The sequence below is a fragment of the Argiope bruennichi genome, chromosome 9 (assembly GCF_947563725.1).
Source record: "Argiope bruennichi chromosome 9, qqArgBrue1.1, whole genome shotgun sequence".
Lineage (NCBI taxonomy): Eukaryota > Metazoa > Arthropoda > Arachnida > Araneae > Araneidae > Argiope > Argiope bruennichi.
Genome location: NC_079159.1, coordinates 14138154 through 14160007, shown reverse-complemented (window position 1 = coordinate 14160007; position 21854 = coordinate 14138154). Strand labels below are relative to the sequence as shown.

General features: G+C 30.6%; 1 protein-coding gene across 1 annotated transcript in view; it reads right to left on the bottom strand.

The window, feature by feature from the left end:
* The window catches only part of LOC129984275 (rho GTPase-activating protein 39-like), a 171524-nt gene that overhangs the window by 144017 nt on the left and 5653 nt on the right, over window positions 1-21854 (bottom strand). Inside the window, exon 2 of the mRNA XM_056094119.1 lies at window positions 1328-1412. The gene's annotated coding sequence lies outside the window, so the exon portion shown is untranslated. The remainder of the gene's footprint in view (window positions 1-1327; window positions 1413-21854) is intronic.

Sequence of the window (21854 nt, the reverse complement as noted above, 5' to 3'; positions counted from 1 at the left end):
ATTCTAACACATCTCAAAAGGGTAAGTACTATTCCATGAGGAATCTCATCCCAGTTGTGTCCACTATTCTATACCACTAGAATCGAACTTTCAGAACAGAAATTTTAAAATATGATTAACTACTAGTTTAAAGCAAAGGCAGTGGTCACCCCGAAACTTTCTCGAATATTTTCTAATAAGGATGTTAACTCCCTCTCCCCGAATAAAATTGTGAAATTTGGACAAGACCACGAACGTGAAAAGTGCTCCGATTTTTATTTCCACGCATGTGAGTTGTGTCTTTCGTTGTATAGAAAAGTAATAGTATTTCGTAGTATAGTAATAATAATAAAGATCGATTTTTGTTGTGTGTCTAGCTTTTTTTAATTGAATCTAACACGCGATCTTCAACGATTTCACTTATATATTTATTTATTTTTATTATTACTTGCTGACATAGGTACAAAAAAAATCGAAAACTACGTCTTTCTTGCGACCAATTAAAGCCAAAAATCTGACATAGAACAACAATTATATTCATAATATCACACAACAAACTTCACTTATTTCAGTCACTACCTTTTCCAATTATCGCGTTTGTATGCACGATGAAATACAGGCCGACAAACGGTCAAACGGTCAATTTGATAGATTTGATTCAAAATCTGATAAAAATCTATGATTTAAATGCTAAAATTGTGCATCGAATTTCATTTATTTAAGTTTTTATTTTAAGAATCATCGCATCCACAATGCACCAAAAGTACAGGCCAACAGAGAATCAATCTTTTTCACTCTTTTTGTTCCACATTTTATACAGATTTACATTATAAATGATAAACCTGAATGCTAAATTTTTTGAGCAATTGTAGCTATTGTATTCAATTCTCCTTCTTAAAACCTATAAATTTGATGTATTGAAAATATACCAAATTTCATCGATCTAGCTCAAAAGCGTTTTTAATTTATCGTTTTCACAAACAGACAGACATTATGCTAAAAATGCGTTTTTTAAACTCGAAAAAGTCTGAAACGTGAAATTTGAATTTTTTGAGAATTACAATACTTTTATTTTGGATTGGAGGATTCAATACTTTCAATTTTTCATACATAAAAAATAAAAATTGTTATCACTTAAAACTAATAACTTCTTTTGATGGAATGAATTAAATTTCATTTACAGAAACCACAAGCTTAGAAACAAAATTATATAAGCTAAATTACTATGGTTACTGTAAACGGAAAAAAAAAACAATTATTGTTTTTATCATAAATTAAATGTTTAAATTCTAAATAGCAAAATAATATAAAAATAGCTTATATATAATAATAAAAATAGTGGATTTACCTTCTCATCATCACATTTCGCAGCTTATTTCAGCTGCATTTCTATCCATGTCTTTTTCTTAAAATCTTTATGGTGGTAAATATAACTGAGAAAAAAAAAGAAAGAAAATTTAATTAATATGTTAATAATTTTGTTAAGTTTGACAGAGTAAATAAAAGGAAACAAGATTTCATTTCATTCAAATCGCTTAAAAAAAAAAAAAGATAATATTATTACGTATTCGAATTAAAATAACTAAAATTTTATACGATTAAATTTTTATAATAATTAAAAAATTTAACCGCAATAAAAAACTTAATTTACTCTAAAAAATTGTTAGGAATAATATTCCAGAAAAAACTAAATCGATAAAAAATAAATAAAAAATAAAATAAAAAAAAAAGATGGCAATTTTTTTTAATGGATAACTCATTTCATACAGACAATTTTTTAAACGAATAATTCGAAGAAGTATTTTATAAGTTTAAAATATCACAAGCATAAAATAAAATCATTGTAATTATGAATTATTATATAATATAATATACTTTAGAATAAATTACATCAAGATAAATCCCTTAAGAATTTATCCTTAATATTTAGCTTAAAATCTAGTACTGTTGACGGCAAACTAAAAAAATAAATAATAATAAATAAAAACATCCAAAAGATTTCTTTTACATTAATATTTGTATATGTTAAACTTTATATGTATACCTTCAGAAATTTTATTCAGATGCCATTCATAAATAAGGTTTCTCAATTTTAATTCGAAAACATAATTATTAAAAAAAAATCTATGTGATCGAACAAAAATTTTTTCTTTGGCATTAAAATAAAATAAATTTAAATAATATTTCTAAAATTATTTTGATTTCGGTTTATCTATTTTAAATCATTTAAATTTTGTAACGTGAATATAATGTGAACATAAAAAAAAAATCGTTTGCTTGAATATGTATGCTATTTGTTCGCTTATCTGTAACCACCGATCTTTATCTCTCTTAGATATTTTCCGTTAATTATTGAGAAAAAACTGGTATATAATGAATAAATTGGTTTACGATAAAGAATGGCATGCTGGCTGAATTCTTTCTTTTATAATTTAGCCTATAATTGGATAGAGGATTTTAAACTATTCTAAAATGACATGTTCCAAAGAGTTTACGAAATATTTTAACATAATCCATTGTCGATGAGTACAAGAATATTTGATATTTTTTATCTTGTTCATCTTATTATTGAATACAATATAACTATTATTATGCGATATAAATATTATTATGCGCAGTTTGATTTTATATTCCAATCCATTTTATTTTGATACAAATTACTTTTTGATTCAATGCGTTGATTCAATTTAATTTTAAAATTCATTTAAAGAGCTGGGAATATTGTAATGTGCTTTCGTAGAAAAATAACTTTGGCTATTGTTCAAATTAGCATAATTATTTAAGCTATTTAAAGCATTTTCCGTTTGGCAATATATGCCAATCTTCAATGATTTAAAACCAGCTGTTGGGTTTCATGGTTAGAATGTGTGTGTGTGTGTGTGTGTGTGTGTCTGATGATAATTTTTAATTTAATTTAAATCCTAATTAATTTCCTCGGAGCGTGAGAACCGCTTATTTAAGCAATTTTACAGAGCTTTTGTAGCATTAATTAAATAAAAAAAAGCTGGAATGGGATCAGGAAATAAGAGAACATTTTAGAATTAAGTTAATGTGGGTAAAATTAAGATAAAAATTAGGAAATTAATTAGGATTTAATTTAGATTTAAGGATATCATTACATATATATGTAATGAATTTTAAAATCTAATTTAAACTTAATTTGCGTCATCTGCACTGAAGCTGTAAACATTTGTATTTTAATTTATGATTAACTCTTCACCAACTTTGTTTTAACATATCTTTGAGAGTTTTCATGATAAAATTCTAAAATTTTATACATGACCTTATTAAAGTATGAGGCACATTTTGTTCAATGGGATTTTTTTTTGTACGAGGTCCGTATAAAAATTTAAATTTTATATATTTTTTTAAGATTAATCCCCTGAAAATTTTAATCGATTTCATAACATTTTGCATCTTTTTTTTACACAACTTTGTAATTTACGGTATATGTCTGTGATCAATATTTAAGGAATAAAAGCCACGGTCAAGGTTTTTGAGACACCATGTATATACACTATTGTGAAAGAAATTCATATAAAAATTTGACGAATAAAAAAGAACAAGTGATAATATACATATATATATGTTGCAACAGATCCTCACCCCCCCCCTTATACACTTTGGAAGGTAAATTTACAAATTATTCATACTAAAAAGAGAAATGACATCACTTTCCAAAGTGATGTTAAACTAATAAACTACATTCAGCGAGCAAATCATGCAGACACCTGATAATACCCAAATTATGCCCAATCATGACTAGCAACGAGCTCTCCCTGCAGTCATCGAAATATCATTTCCACCTTCCCCCTCCTCTACCATTTGCAACAAAGTCAACAATGACCATTCGCGCGCAACAATGAAACGAAACGAACTCAGCGTGCCCGTGTCTACTCGAGCATGAAACTGAAAAGAAAAAGTTTGGTATCAATAGAGGCCAAAGTAAGTAACTGTTGCCATCGCCAGCTCGATTCCAGTCAGGGTTGCCATATTCGCCTTTTATGAGCAGAGTTTACGGAATTTGGTGCTTTTTATATTATATACGAGAAAACTACTGTAATCGTAAAAAAAGAAGTGAGTTTCGATGAATCTTTACATTTTGTAGCTTCGATTGCATGGCCGCATTAGCCTTGTAGAGGTTATTAGGTACATACAATTGTCGTATTTTCTTTATTTTAATTGCACTTATATATACACTGTTACATTTAAATCCCGTTTCAAAGCAACGTTGGGGGTATTAAGAGGTGGAATACATAATTATGAGTATCAATTAGATAGCGAGGGCGGTCCCTAAACCGGCTTAACTTCTCCAAACTTCCGCATCATAGTGACACGATGGGTATTACCACAATCTAAGGATACTATATTAGGAGCATTTGGCCGAAGATCCTGATTTCACCCTGCAGTTTTGACATACATGAGGCGAGAAAACTAAGCAATTTTAAAATGAAAACACGTTTCGAAACTGAAACTCTTGGTCCAAAAACACCAAGATTTTACGACTAGGCCACCACAGCCCTCTATAAAAGGAAAAATAATCTACTGTGATCCGCCCGCGGGTGCACGGAAAAAATCTGAATGACAGGACCGCTGCGACAATTGGTGGAATTAAGATTGAGTTCTAATGGCCGGTACAATCCCTTCCACTGGAGGCAAGTCTCGTCATCGATAAGGGGATAGCCATGCTACAGCATTTCTGTACCCTTCAGGGCAGTGAGAACCAACCACTATTCCAGTCGCTTCTCATCCTCATGTCTGAGGTACCTCCTGAGGTGGAGGTATAAAGAGAAGTAACAAATATTACGATAAACTGAAACAATAATGCGTTTAACTTATGGATCACAGTGAAGAGAGTAATTGCATTAAAAGAATTTGAACATAAATTCAAACGGATTTTAAACAAATAGATTTTTTAATACAATTTTTTAGGCCCTAACATCAAATTTGCTAGAGCTAATGACTTACGAGTGAGTCGACCTACTGAAAAATTAATTGGAAACCTTATTAATGCAAGTGTATCTAACCCCTTGATTTACAAATTTATGTTTCTAATTAGATAGCACATCCTATTTGGGACACTTATTATTACTTTAATTCCTTTAAATATATAAGGGCATTTAAGACATTAAAACATTTTTAAATGACACTTGTATTTTAATTTATTTAATACTTCTACTTAATTGCAGATTAAAAATTCAGTAATTCGAGCTAAGTGATACAGACCGATACCTGTCGAATTTTGAAGTATATACAACAAAAGGTTGAACGTCTGTCGGTTCGTATTCAGAAATATGTAAAAATGATAACTCAAAAACGCAATGACTCACATATATCAAATTTTGAAGGTAATTTTGTGATTATTACACATTAGTAATTATGCGACAAATTTTGGATTCAATCGGTTAAAAAAATGCGTCTGAAACAGAAATTCGACTCTCGGATAACAATAACCGCATATCAGGTTTTAATAATTCGGTATAGAGATTAATCAAATTCGGTACACAGATTAAACATCTATAGTGTAGACACCAAACAAATTTCGAGTTAAATCCAACAAGAGGTTGACCATCTGTCGGTCTGTACAATCAGAAGCATGTAAGATAACTCAAAGACACAATGGCTTAAATAGAACAAATAAGGTATGGGATTTTGTGACTACAACTGGGACTCTGCTGGCTTCAGTCGGTTAATAAAAACGCGTTTAAAACACAAATTCGATTTCGGATATAATTAACCGTATGCCAGGGAAGAATCGCCAAATAACTCGCCAAGGATCACACGATAGATTTAAAAAAAAAAAGCTAAATTCACATTAAAAGTTAATATTTAGTATCTACTGTATGTCACTACCAAACAAGGCGTTTTTCACCTTATCGATTTTCCATAATTTTTTGAGGGAGATGGGGGATAATATATTATTAGAGTGTATGCGAGAAAATTGTGGAAAGACCACACCTGCTATTTTTTAATTTTTTTAAACCACTTTTTGCCCCCCCCCATTTGTAATTCGTTTGCTTTTAGAGTTAATTTTTCTTAGTCCATTTATTATTACTGTTGCTGCTGTTGTTGTTATGATGTAGTGAGCTTCGAATGAGTCAAATTCTACGGCATAAATATACAAGAAAGTCGAAGGTAATAAACGTAAAAGATTACGTAAAATTAACGTTAATAAACGTAAATTAAGGTAATAAACGTTTAGGTAAAGGTTACGTAAAATTTACCCCACCTGGGGTAAATTTTACGTCAATGACAAAGTGGCATTCTTCTGCTTATTTAAACGATTAAGGTTACGAAAAAAAATTCTGATCGTTGATGGAATTACTTAATAATTCCATACCTCAAATGAGATCATAAGTGGGAAAAGTTTAAAGAACCTTGCATCAATTGAAAGTTTTGGCATTATTTCGGCATTCTTATGTGGCAGCCCTGTCTCCAGCGCACTGGAGCAAGGAAGGAGAACTCTTGGGTGAACTGCCCGTTGGTGTTAGGTAAAAGTTGTCTGGGGTGGGTGAAAAAGAACTGTGGGAAGGGATGCGTATGAGTCATGTTCCAGTAGGAAAGGTGAAGGTTATCACCTGTGAAGATGCAGTTCCTTCCAGTACATCCTGTCACGGAATCAACGATCCACGGATTAAAATTGTCTGTTGGGTGCATGATACAGGCAAAAAAGAAAGGACGTACCGTGAAGCATGGCTTCTTGAAAGGGTTGGCGCTATTTTCGGTTGAGATTTGGCTGATTTTTCCGATAATGCCATGAAATTAACGTGTGTAAAATTCCTATGGCAGATTTTGTCACTTTTTAAATATCGGATTTGTCAATTATGTAGAGCTCGCTGTAGTTTCAAAATCAGATCTCAGATCATCAATATGGTTCAAAGAGCACACTAACAGGTTGCAAACAACAATATAAACGGAAAAATGATTTAGTACGATACTTTATGATCTAGCATTTAACTCAGACGTTATCAGATTATTTTTGTCAAATTTGTCAAGGAACTTATTTAAAATAGCAACATAAGCTAAAGAGGAATTCCCCCCCCCCTATAAAATCACGAAATTAACATTTGGAAAATTTCCATGGCAAAGTTGTTACTTTACAATACAGTTTCAGATGTTGTATCAAAATCAAATGTTGGATCTATCAGTGCTGTTCAAAGAATATACTAACAGAAAGTAATCAACAAACTATAAACGGGAAAATACCGTAGCGCGATCATTTATCATCCAGCATTTAACTTACAGATGTTATCATTTTTTTTTTTTTTTGTCACGTTTGTCATGAAACTTATTTAAAATTGCAAGATAAGCTAAAAAGGAATCCCCTCCCATAATATCACGAAATTAACATTTGGAAATTTTCCATGGCAAACTTGCCACTTTACAAATATAATTTCAAATGTTGTATCAAAATCAGATCTTGGATCTAATAGCGCGGTTCAACGCGCATTCGAACAGGAAGCAAAAAACAAACTACAAATGAAAAACATTATTTAGCGTGATCATTTATGATCCAGCATTTAACGTACAGACGCAATCAGGTTTTTTTTTTTTAATTTGTCGAGAAAATTATTTAAAATTGTACTATAAGATAGAAAGGAAAATTTTACCAATATCATCATGAAATTAAGAAGTGGAAAAGTTCCACGACAAAGTCGTCATTATTTTAAATATCAGACTTTTCATTTAAATTATCATTGTTCTAGTCCAAAAATCAGATCTTGAATCAACAGTCAACGAGCACACAGTCAGGAGACAAACAACTAACTGCAAACGGAATTATAATTTTGTTCGATAATTTATAATCAAGTATTTAACTTATAGATGCAATCTCTTTTTTTAATTTATCACGATGGATTTATGATTTAACTTATGAGAGTAAGGAAAATTTTAAATCTATTACAATATATTATTTTGACAATGGATGTCATTAAAAACACAGACATAATGCCATACTCCTTTAATGAACAGAAATTTCTCTGAAGAATTAATTCATTGATTTTTTTTATATGATAAAGCTTAAAGAACTGCATGCCATCTATAAATTGCGTCATCCATGATCAGGCATGATTAAAAGCTGCAAAACACTCTATAGTTCAATCTTTTAGACCCTTTTTGGAATATAGGTGCTCACAAAGAAATATTTTTTAAAAACTTTTAATGAGACTTTTAGCTAAAATTAATTCAAATTTTAATGTATTTTGTTATTGACATCAGAGCATGATATTGCACAATACACATTTAAATTCCTTTTTGAAATCCAAAAAATAAACTTTGCTGTCCTATTGATTTTATTTCAGTTCAACTTTTTTTCTCTCATTTTGTTGCGATGATATTAAAAATATTTTGTATGCGTTCAATCACTATTTATTAAAATTATTTATAAAATAAAGGAAAGGAATCAAGCTACAAATTAGTGCAGTGTTCCGACGTTCCAAATTGAAAGCTCGAACCTATAAAAAACCTATATAACCTCGAACCTATATAAAAAACACTCACCTTATTCTTTCATTATCATTCCTTTAGGTAAATAAAAAACAAATCTGTTGTGAGTTAACGAAATTGGTGGGTTGTACTGTTGAGCCACAGATTTATTCAGAACTAGCCGCCTTTGGCGACCAGCCGGTTCGCTAATCTTAATGTTCGTTAAAATTTTAATAATTAAATATTTTATGCAATTCCTACTTTAATAGCTTCTTCATCAAAATATTTTAAAACTTCAAATTTTGATAGTTATACAATTCACTCATAATATTATAAAGGTCTTCAGTCATAACGTAATATGTATCTCTCTAATTTTCTATTAGCTCCCGTAGAATTTATGTCTTAAATTAAAGTGGAAGGGATGAATCTGCAATTAATATAATAATATTTTTTACTGAAACAAACTATTTTTTTATAATATGATTACTGAAACAAAGTATTTTTTTATAATATGATTACTGAAAACTAAGTCACTGAGCGTTTAAACTTTATGAGCACTAAAGAATATATTTCTTAATTTATGTAATATCTCAAGAATTTGACAACAAAATTTTCTCATATTCATCATGAGCAGATCGATTCATTAACAATGTTTCATTTTAAATGCATCAAACACTAAGAAAATATAACGAATCGTTTAAAATAATCGGTCTAAAGCAGGTTTTAAAAAACTACTTAAAAAACGATGTACTTAAAACTATAAGCATATACAAAAAATATATAACTAACATAAATACAATTACAAAAGCATGCAAAATAACCTAAATCTAATTAAACCTAAAAATAATTTAAATCAAGTCCACGTCCGTTGATAACAGTTGTCAATAATCAGAACACAATGCGCATGCGTGAATTTTCATCGCCAGTTACGGTAACGCAAATGCGTGAATTTTTCTACGCCAGTTGGGGTAACTCTGTGCAGATTAGAAATTTTCAATTTCCTTTATTCTGTTTTATTTTAATTCAAAAGTACTTCAGAATGAATCTGAAAGATCGATTCATTAGCAATGTTTAATTTAAAATGCAACAAACATTAAGAAATAAACAGAATCGTTTGAAATAATCGGCCGAAAATTTCTTAAGCCTAGCCTCATTAGCGTGGGGAAAAAAAAATAAAGCCTTACTCATTTGGCGGCGGGGAAAATGAAAAGAATTTTTTTTTTTGGCGGGAAAGTTAGTTTTTAATTAATAATTAAAATTTTAAAAAAAGGGACCCCAGGTGCACATTCCCGACTTCCAAGGTATACATGTACCAAATTTGGTAGCTGTAGGTCAAACGGTCTGGCCTGTAGAGCGACAACACACACACACATTGAGCTTTATATAAGTATAGATAGAAGATAGATTAACAGTAATCAGACGGATAGCTTGATTGAGGCTTGATGCCTCGGATTTTTATGTGCTTGTTACCATTTCAGTGTTGCGTTTATGTGAGTAAAATAAATTATATGCATGTGGAAACTTTCAAGCCTGATTAAAAAAAACACAACACCATCATGGCACCACCTTCTGCTACAGTTTGACTACTCATATTCAATCAATAAACCAGCTGAAATCGTCTCCCCAAAACTTTCCCGCATACTATCAAATAAAAATGTTATCCCAGAGAACGCCTTGTATGGCATTGGAGTAAAATAGTTACGGAATATTAACTCTCGATGTGAATTCAGCACTTTTATTGAATCTATCGGGTAATACTTGGCGAGTTTTTTGGCGATTAACAGTATTCGAAAATCGAATTTGTGATTTAAGACACGTTTTTCTCAGTCGATTGAAATAAACATTTGACACAGAATTGCACTTGTAGTCACAAAATCTCTTACCAAATTTGATATATTTAAATCACTACGTTTTTGAATTATAGTGTTTAGATGCTTCTGAAAGAATAGACAGACAGACGTTTAATCCCTTGCAGGATTTAGCTCAAAATTTGGTAAGTGTCTACACTATTGAAATCTGTGCACCAAATTTTATCCATTTAGCCCTTTTTGCTTTATAGTTAAAGAGTTAACTTATAACCGAACTGCGGGACAGAAAGACTTCCACTGAATGGATTTTGCTCAATATTTGGTAGAAATCTGCAAATTTGCTGTATACCAAATTTTATCCATCTAGCTCAAAACGTTTTTGAGTTATCTTTTCACAGACAAACAGATATAATGCCAAAACTGGTTTGTTTGTTTCTTGGAACTGAGGAAGGCCTAAAACACCGAAATTCCTCAAAATCTCGAGTTGGAAATTTTTCTTCCTCTATAATACTTTACGAATAATACATTCTCTATAGTTCGTATGAATAAAAGTAAAAAAAAAAAAAAAAAAAGCAGTGGAAAAAAAATGGATCAACGGCGACCAGCTCATTCGCGCACCAAAACTTACCCATCTAGCTCTCTTCGTTTTGTAATTATCGTGTTAACTAATATTAGAACAACCAGAAAAACAGCCTTCCCCTGAATAGATTTGATTTAAAATTTGATAGAAATCTGCCAATTCGGTGTATACCAAATTTCATCCGTCTAGCTCAAAACATTTTTGAATTATCTTTATCAGATGGAAAACTTCCCAAAATTTGTTTTTCGGACTCGGAGAGCTAGCTCTAAAACATGGAGAATCGTTTAAAATCTTTTTTGACGATTTTATACTTTTTCTATACTACATATGCGAGAAAGTAAAATGTGCATGCTTTCATTTATTCACTTTTCATGATTCATGAGCATAAAGAACTGCGCAATATTCGTCCAATATTTTTATATACTTAAAACAAAATAAATTTAATGTAACGAAAAGGTCCTGTCAAATTGTATTTGAGAAAATGCTCATTTTATCCTAAAAATTTCGAATACTTGACAAAATGTAGATTTTATCTTACTATTTAATACTTTATAAAAAGTAAATACTTTATAAATTTATTAGAAGCTAGGTTAATAATGTTTTTTAATTGTCCAGATTGCAGCCCTCCTCACTCCAGGCGGTTCTTGCAAGTTTTATGTTTTGGAATCCATTCTGAGTCAGACAGAAAAAAAGAAAGAAAGAAAGAAAGACTTTAGCTAAATAAAATCTGTATTGTTAAGTTTCATTCATAATTCTATTCATAAATATACAACCAGTCCTGCAATTTATAACAAACAAGTTTTTTTTTTTTTTCCACCTCCATATTTTAATCTGTATTAATGTTCTTCCCAACTACCCTGCCAACTTTTTCATTGACTGCGAGACAAGTTGCATATCTTTCAAGGCCAATTCTTCAGTTCTAATTTCATTTTGAAATGACATTCAATTCAATTTTTTCTTTAAACTTCGTTTAAATCTTCAATTTATTTCTCGATGCTCTTCAAAGTATGAGTCACCCAAATACCTGTTATAACACTCAGCGAATAAACTAAATCTTCATATAAAGAGAAAAACAGATAATTCGAAAACTGAAGTCAAATATTTTTTTTTTAATTATATATGAAACGGAAAATTTATTTTTTCAAGTGTTTGAAAACTTTTTGGTTTTAATTATTCAAACCAAATTATTATTAAATTTTGGTTTTAATTATCCAATGATTTATTCCGTGAAGCTCTACGCGGCTACTATTTTAATCTCTTACTTGTTTTTATATTGTCTCTGTTTGTTGCATTGCCTTATTAGTTACCTTTGGTGGCCAGCTAGTTCTCCGGAGATTGTGGCTATATTTCATTTCAGTTAAATCATTTAGATAAAATGTTACGCCCATGATTCCTTCAAATTGCCAGACATTACAGCTGTGTTGTCTTCCTTTTGCCAGTTCCATGATATGTTAGTACTATTATGTCCGATTCATCTCTAAATTTTTTTATTTAACGGTATCATAACTTCATTTTTTTATTCATCCTATAAATTACATAGATATTAAACAGGATCCTTCTTTAGTTTTCAAAAACGGGGGAGGGGGCATTCACGGGATCTACTAATATTTGATGAAACAATGAAAATGATTTTGATTTCATTTACAACAATGGATATTGTGAAATATCCTTAAAAATATGTTTAAAAATTAATCAAATCTTGATTAACCCTTTCTAAGGCCGTGGGAAGTATGCTTCCCACCAAATTTATCAATCTTTGTATGAAATTATGTAGGTTGGCATAAGTTCTGACAATTTTTTTTAGAAAGACAGAAACTAAGATGCTTCAGCTCTTTATCTCACACAAAATGACGTGTCTTGGTTTGTCACTTAATTATTAATGAACCAAATTAATTAATGAATCAAATTAAATTTATCTAATAAACTAAATGAATCCCTTTTCTTATTCTAATTTCAAGCCTAAAAATATTTTGACTAGATATGACTAGAAAAAAATGGCCCTTTAAAGGGTTAAAGAATTTTACAATAACTAAATTGACATCATCGAAAAGATAATTTTTTGGACTTTCAAACGACATAAAAATCATTTTTATACGGGGATATTTTTGGAAATTATAGTGAAAAATCATTAAAATTAAACTTATTTTTAATTAATTAGAATTTTAATAAAAAAAGTTTTAAAAAGTGCTTCAAAGTGCACATTTCCACCCTCCAAAACATATCTGAGTAAAATTTTGAATTTTCTGAGTCAAACGGTCTTTCCTGTATTAGTAAAGATAGAGATTTTAAGCTTTATATATTCAAGATCCATTTCTATTTTTTCTTAATAGCAAAAAAGAAAAATTGATAACTGCAGAATGTATACAGATGAAAATAAAATACCCGAATCAAGAATTAATTAATCAATAACGAAAATAAGCTGAATATATGAAATTTAGCTGAACATATTTATTCGGAAAATTAAAGAAATCATACAAATTTGAAGGAGTTAAAAATTATAACAAAAAAAAATATTATACTGAAAATTATAAAATTCCACGGATATTACTGAACTCTATATCCTTTAAACTATAAAAATTGTAATATTCTGGTTATGTCCCCCCTTCCTTTAACGATACGAATTTTGGTTCACTACAAAGCAAAACAGGACCGCTGCGCAGGACTTCGAACCGGAACACTTAATACTAACCATCCTGTTATAAAGATCTTATATTTCAAAATTCGAAATACAATTTTACAAAATAAAGAAACAGTCAAAATCGTCTTACTTTCGAATTCACAAACATTGCTACTGTGTTTGCCGCTAAGTCGATAGAAACAAAGACATCTCTTGTTCGAAGAGAAAAAAAAAGTTATTTAAGTAATTCCGTTATCGCCTTTGTCGGTCCGAGCCTTATTTTGAGCTTCCCTTTTTCGACTGAGCCCTACAATTCTTATCCGTGAGAACCGAAACTCCCCTGACCTCGCACGCCCTTTGTGCAACACTCCTTTAAATAGCTTTTATGAGGCGAACGTCTTCGTTAATTAGACGAGATGACCCAAGTGATTGGATGCGATCGTTAGGGTTACAGAGCGTGCTCGATTAAGTTCTGGATTCGATTCATCATATACACCATAACCGTAATATCGATTCGATTATGTAATCGATTTTTAATTTGAAATGCTTATCGATTGTTCATTCAAGAGCACAGCCAACGATACGAATGGAAAATAAGAGTTTAGTGAAAAACAGCAGGAATGGTCTCCCGAAACTTTCTCGCATACTCGCTAATAAAGGTGATTTTATGTATTAGATGCCGACTGATGCCAAAAATCTGACACAGAGTTACAGTTGCAGTCACAAAATCACAGACCAAATTTAATAAATGTAATTCATTGCGCTTTTGAGTTATCGCGTACAAACCGACAGATTATCAATCTCTTGATGAATTTGGCTCAAAAATTGATAAATTTAGCATCTATAGTGTAGGCATACAGGTACTGAATTTTATCTACTTACCTCTCTTCATTTCGTCATTATCGTGTTCATTTATATTCGAACTGCCGGAAAAACTTGTTTTCACTGAATTGGTTTTGCTCGAAATTTCATAGAAATCTACACATTTGGCATAAAGACCACATGCCATATTTCAACCGTCTAGCTGAAAGTGTTGTTGAGTTATTATTTGTCAAAGACAGACAGATGGACGGACCATTTTTTAAGATGTGTTTTTCGAATTCAGGAAGGTCTGAATGTTGAGATTCGTCCAAATATCCAGTTCGAATTTTTCGACGATGAACAATACTTTTTCTATATTTCTTATACGAGAAAGTAAAAAAAAGAGCAGAAGAAAAATGGTTTGTAAATTGGACCAATGGCGATCCGCTTATTCGCCTGAAATATCGACTTTCATGACTGTAAAATTCATCTGCTGATTTCCAATTAAACAACTGCCTGGGATAGCTAGGATGATAAAGGGCGGCGAGCAGGTCTATTAAAAAATTTTTTTTATTTATTTACCAAATAAAAAATTCTATTTAAAAAAGTAAATTCTTCAGTGATAAAAATAGTGGGATAATATTAATTCATTATCAAGTATCATTGGTCAGGCTCCTTATCTGCTTCATTACATTCACTTAGGTATTAGAATATTTATAAAATCAAATATCTACTTCAATAATACTGTAATATCTGCCGAATATACAGAAAAGAAAACTGCCGAGCAAAGTTCAGTCTTCCAGATATTACAGTATTATTGAAGTAGATGTTTGATTTTATAAATATTCTAATACCTAAGTGAATTTTTTTTTAAATTGTGTTTTTTCGGAAAAAAATATTTAGATACGAATCACATACTGATTACATATGAATATTTTTCAATGTCACCTACATATGAACAGGTCATTTAAATTTTTCTTAAAATCATGGATGCATTCAGTTTAATATGTTATTCGAAATAATCCGTTACATTACAGTATTCATCTTACAGTTTATCTATCATTGCGTATAATTTTGAAGCATGAGAGCAGGAGAAAAAGGCCCTAATAGTTAGTTATAAAAAATGTGTGTGTGTAAAATAACGTTTTTTCAGGAAAGGCACCTATATAAATAAACTTAAAAAGCAAAACCTTATCTAAATATAAAATTTGATTCAAATCGTAAGAGCTGATTCCGAGATACACGAAATAAATATATATATGTATGTACAAGAATTGCTCGTTTAAAGCTATAAAATATAGAGGCAAATGCCGGACAGTCTAGGGTCACAATAGATTAATAAAAACGAACGTGCAAACACAATGTAAATAAAATAATGAGATCAAGTAAAAATAAATCATTATTATGTTAAAAATGACAACAATTTAATTTTCGTAAATTTTCCTCTAATTTGAATAATTTTTTTCCAATTTATTATGATACGAAATCTTTAACAATGCTTTCATGTTATGATGAAATTCAAATTAATTTCATTGTTTTATCAAACCATTCAATCGAGTGCTTCTTCAATCTCATTCATTTTAAAATGGAATCTTCATTATATATATATATATATATATATTTTTCTATTCATTTTCTACTTTATTTCGTAACATTGCCGCGATAACCATAACAATTAGCAATCGCCGTGGCTAAGTCGGCAGAGCATCCCGTTTAAGATTGGCTGGTTCGTGGTTCGAATCCCAGCCACTGTGTTTTATCAAAAGACTGGAATTATTTTATTGTTTAAGATCTGGAAGGTTCTAGATCTTTCTTAAATATTCAAACTGGATTGAACTCGACCATTTTATATCTGTATAAATTTTGAGTTCCATCAGCGATGGGCAAGTCCTCAGTCTCGTGCTGCTGTGAGTTGCTTCGTTCGAATAAATCTAGTTTGTTTAAACTAACGGTGTAATTCTTTACATCTTCTTGACAATATATGCGATTTTTAAGCTGCACGCGTTGTAATTTATAGTAGATTGATTTCACTAAATTTATATACGTCAGTCTTATCGAATTGAAAATTTTTTTTAATTAATGCATTCTTAATTAATGCTCAGGAAAAACGATATCCAGAAGAAGCATGTGGGTTTCCAAATTCAGTTAGTCGTAAATAATTCAACAGAGCAAAAACAAAAATATCTTATCAAAACATGTTTCCATGTTTAGTATATTTAAGATCACACAAACAAAATATAGCCTCACACATTTAACAAAAACTCTTTCAACAGAATCGCAAATATTTCTTCAAAGATGGATACACCCTTGCATGTCAATAACAAGCATAGGGACCAGAACGAAAAGTGTGACATAAAAAAAAAGTAATATTTTTGTTACATCTGTAATATGAAGGAGAGAAGACCTCGAAATATATCTCCGGGGCCGAAACACGGGAAGGCAAGCCGCAGTAATGAATGGCTGTGAAACCAGATGTGGTTCTTCTGCAAGAAATCTTCACTCGGCAGCTCTTACTTCATATCAAAGAACAACGCCGTCCTGGAACAAAAATAGAACTTCCAAAATCGTTTGGTTGTACGGGAAGGAGAGGTGAATAAATGTGCCCGGATTCGAGGGTAAGCGTTATTGAGACTAAAATTTTTTATGAAAAATTAGCTGATACCTGGCGCGTTATTACCACAGAAGAAATAATTTTGGAATTATCGTTTGAAATTTGAAATAGCTATCTTGTTTAATTAGAATTGATAGAAAAAATAATATTTATTTTCTTGTCGGCAATGAATACATACACTCCCGATTATCCGCGGAATTGGGTGGCGCGGCCGCCGCGGATAACAAAAATCGCGGATAATCCGAAAAAAGCTAAAAACGGGTATAGCAAAAGAGAAAACAGTCATTCCAACTTTGATAAATCGTTTTATGTGCAATAAAACGTAAAATAAACAGCAGGAAATGTTTCACTAACGCTTAATATTTTAGTATATCACTCAAAACTAACCTAAAATGCATTTTGTTAATGAAAACAGAAAAGTGCTTTGTACTTAAGAGAGGCGTCAAGGATACACAGAAAAATGAATACATATATACTGTTTTAATACTGTAAATTATTATGTAATTACAAAAGCATAACTGTAAAACTGCACCTTTTTGAAGAAATGAGTCAAAAAGAAAAAAAAAAAAAACTTTGTGCGGCAGGCGCGGATAATCGGGAGTCTACTGTACATTCATTGAAATTTTATGATATATAAAGGAGAAGTACAATATTTATTCTATTTTTTAACTATGGTAGACAATATTTTTTTGTTTTTACATCTTCAGCAAAAACAAATAAATTTCTTGGCTTGACTCGTGAGCATCCAACATACAACTGGCCATGTGAAAAACATGGATTTTCTAGATTCAATCCGCACACTTGAAATGATTGATTTTGCGCCTTGTCACCAAGAATGCAAGTCGAATGGGAAACTGCAGTTTTTTGAAATCAAAAGAACAAAAATTGAAAGAACAAAAATCCATTTTTATATATTAGATATAATAATTGTAATATCATATAACCTTCGCAGAAGTGCAAGCAATAAGATGGCAAAGTTTTATCAATCGGACTAACTACACGGCAGCACGTAAAATACGAACAAACAAAAAATCGTTTTCATATATTAGATATTTTTTCAGAATCATTGATTGCTTTCGTTATGGGAGAATAGTGCTCAGAACTGTATAATAATAAATGAAGAGATTTCTCATTATATATATATATATATATATATATATATATATATATATATATATATATATATATATATATATATATATATATATATATATATATATATATATATATATATAATTCGTTCTATGAGCAAGAACAACAAATAATTTTGGGGGCTTACAATTTACAATTATAAATTCAAAAGATGTGTTTAAAGAAAACAAATACAAAATTTGCATTTTGACAGTTTTATTCAAAGTTACACTGTTATAGTTTTGCAGTTTCTTATATAACGTAATCGAATAATTTTTACATTTAACAAATTCAGCAATACGAAAATATTGAATTCTTTGTTTTTTTCCCCTAAAATATCATACAATTTTATTTTGATTTTTTTTTCTTATGAATTTTTTCCTTAGAAATAGAAAAAATAACAATGTAGTAGTTGCATTACTCTATCTTCTCTTTTGGATACTAGATGGCGATGCATGATTAGGTACACATCCCATAGTGCATTGCGATTGTAAAGAGAATGAGATGATACGCTGTTCTGTTAAGCTGCGCACGTCAATGTCTTGTCTTATCTTTGTATTTGTGTTTGTTTAATGTGAATATGATTATTAAAGAAATGTTCCCAAAAACATACATCCTGTTGCTTCCACTGCACGGATCTTAATAATCTACATTCCACCATAACAATAATTACAGGGTGTTTATAAAGTCCCGGACCTATTTTGATGTTTAATAACTCATAAAATAATAAAGATAGATTAAAATTAATAACATAAATGGTTAAATAGACTCAAAAAGTTTCATGACCCTTGTCAATGAGCTTCCACGTGTGCCCACTTCGTCGCACGGAGAATATCAAGTCGATAGTCAATTTCACGCCAGGTAGCGACAAGCATGTCGGCATCCACAGAGCCATTTGCGCACATTATGGCGATTAACAATGTCAGAAACATGAAAGGATGCTTCATCGGAGAACATTATGCTCTTCAGAAAATCAGCAGCATCTTTTATCCTCCTTAGCATATCTGTTGCAAAGGCCATCCTCCTAGGCCTATCGTTCGGTTCCAAAACTTGAACAATTTGAACTTCGTATGCATGCAGTCTTAATTTTTTCTTAATAACCTTGTACACCGTCGAAATTGGCATATCCAATTCTGTTGCCGCTGACCTCACAGATATTCTAGGATTGTGTAAAAATGTCTCTCTGACACGCTCAACATCAAAATCACTTGTGCAAGGACGTCTGGAACGTTTCTTATCTTCGATACTTCCAATTTCTAGAAAATTCTTTTTCCATCGCAAGATGCTGTTTTTGGATGGAGGATCTTTTTGGTAAATTCTTCTGAAATTTCTCTGTGCTTGCACTATCGATTTCATTTCTATGAACCACCATAAAATCTGTGCTTTCTCTTGTGGTGTATGCATTCTCATTAATATCCGCTCGAATAAAACATCACATACAAAAGTACTACATAGAACAAACACATCAAAAGTAAACATAACAATGCAATAGTTGCCAAAAACAAAAGAGAGAAAAATGCAATTTATAAGCAGACAATATTTAGAAAAGTACAGATATTTAGACTGGAAAATGAAATTATCTGAAAATAACCACACGTGCAGACGATATTTACAAAAGTAAAAATATTCAAACCTGAAAAGGAAAATATATGAGTTATTCCATCAATAAATGCCATAAGTTTGTTTATATCTTTATTATTTTACGAGTTATTAAACATCAAAATGGGTCCGGGACTTTATAAACACCCTGTATACTGGAAATATCCTATCGCCAAGAAAAAAATATATAAATTTTTGAAGATAATGAAAACCATTACTCATACAAATCAATTTCAAATAACAACCAAGACAGAAATCCGAAATTTGTCAACATATAACTCTGATACTGATAATAGCAGCATATAGCAATTATCAGTAGATTACGTAGCGTTCCGTGGCTACTATAATAAATGTATTCATTGCACTAACCGAGTTAAGGTTTTAATTTACGTAATTAAAATAAAATTTCATTCATTTTAAAACTAAAAATGGATTTATTACTTTCTTGTATAGGTCGTTTAGAGAAAGTATAGTAATTGTCAAAAAATTCAGACATGAAATTTTAACGATTCTCTATAGTTTAAGCCATCCTGAGTTCGAAAACCACATTTTTGGAAAATATCCGTCTGTCTGAGACAAAAATAATTCAAAAACGCTTTGAGCTAGACAATTGAAATTTGATATACGGTCTTTATTACAATTTTGTAGATTTCTATCAAGTTTTGTGTAAAATCTGTTCACAAGTCCGTCTATACAGCTGCTCGAATATAAGCTAATACGATAATTACAAAACGAAGAGAGTATGAAGATCAAATTCCGTACGCAGATTTAACATTTATAGTGTAGATACCTGTCAAATTTTGAGCCAAATCTAACAAGTGGTTGACCGTCTGTCGGTCTGTACTTTGAGAAATATATAAACGCGGTAATTTGAATAACTTAATGACTTAAATATATCAAATTTGATAAGGGATTTTGTGACTATAAGTGCAATTTTGTGTGAAATATTTCTCTTAATCGGTTGAGAAAAATGTGTCTGAAATAGAAATTGGATTTTTGGATACTATTAACGCATGCCAGAGATTAATCGCCAAATAACTCGCCAAGGATGACACGATAGATTCAGTAAACATGCTAAATTCACGTGAAAAGTTAATATTTCGTAATTATTGTATTCCAATGCCATGCAAGGTGTTCTCTTGCATGACAAATTTAGAGAGAGTGCGAGAAAGTTTTGGGGAGACCACTTACACTGGTTATTAAATAGGACATTTTCACTTTCTGTTGTAAATATATTGCCTCACACAAGACTGAGGTGTGTACTCGATATACCTCAGAAGAATTAAAGAATGCCTTATTGAAGAATTCTTGAAGAATGCCTAACGCAAAATTTCTTAAAATATCATAGTTAAATGCTAAGCATGAAAAAAAATTATAAAATCAATAAATTATATTCATTTTATTTATATTCATTATATTTTTTATATTATTAAATGGGCTTCGGATTTTATTCCTATTTACAACATGTCAATTTGGAAAAAATATTTTAGCTGGACATTATTACAAATATTTTTTAATGATAAAATACAAGAACAATTTGATGCTCCCTTTAAGATACATTATTTTGATAAAGCCATCTTTTAAAGTTTTTGAGAAAGATGACAGTTTAATTTTAGATCTCATTTAATAAAAATTATTCAAACAATTATTTCATAACATATTATTTTTATATACTCATATACATCTTTATTTCGAATTCTATCAAACAATGTACATTAAACATCCTAATCTAAAACAATTACTCTGTCTCATGTAATTCGTTTTATACAAAGCATCTTTTAAGAAATAAGCTTTTAAAACCCGTCCAATCTTTTCTACAACCGCCAATGATTTAAAACTGATTTTAATCCAAAGTTTCAGAGCTTTTGTGTAGGTGGATATCTATTGTGGAATAAATTCTGAGCTTGTCAGCAGTCCTTGAACAGATTCAAACCTGAATTGGATGCTATCGCTAAAAATCTGCATAATTTCACAAAACCAGACTCGCCCAACTCGTAAAACAAGTAACCACGATGTCTATTAAACAATCCTTTACATTTCATCCGACCCATTCTACGTATTTTTGTTTTTCATTTCATTGATCTAAGTTTTTAGGTGAATGAAAAGAGATGCAGACACATTATGTATTCAACGCACGCTTTTGGGGTATTCACATTTAAAGGAGCCATTTTCAACACATTGCTATGGGAGTTATGCGAAAATGCCTTCAAACCACTAAAATTCCTGGTTTCATTTTCTTTTCGGTTGCTGTTCTAGAATAAATAATACAAGATGCATTGTCACTAGGGAAAAACACTATACTGG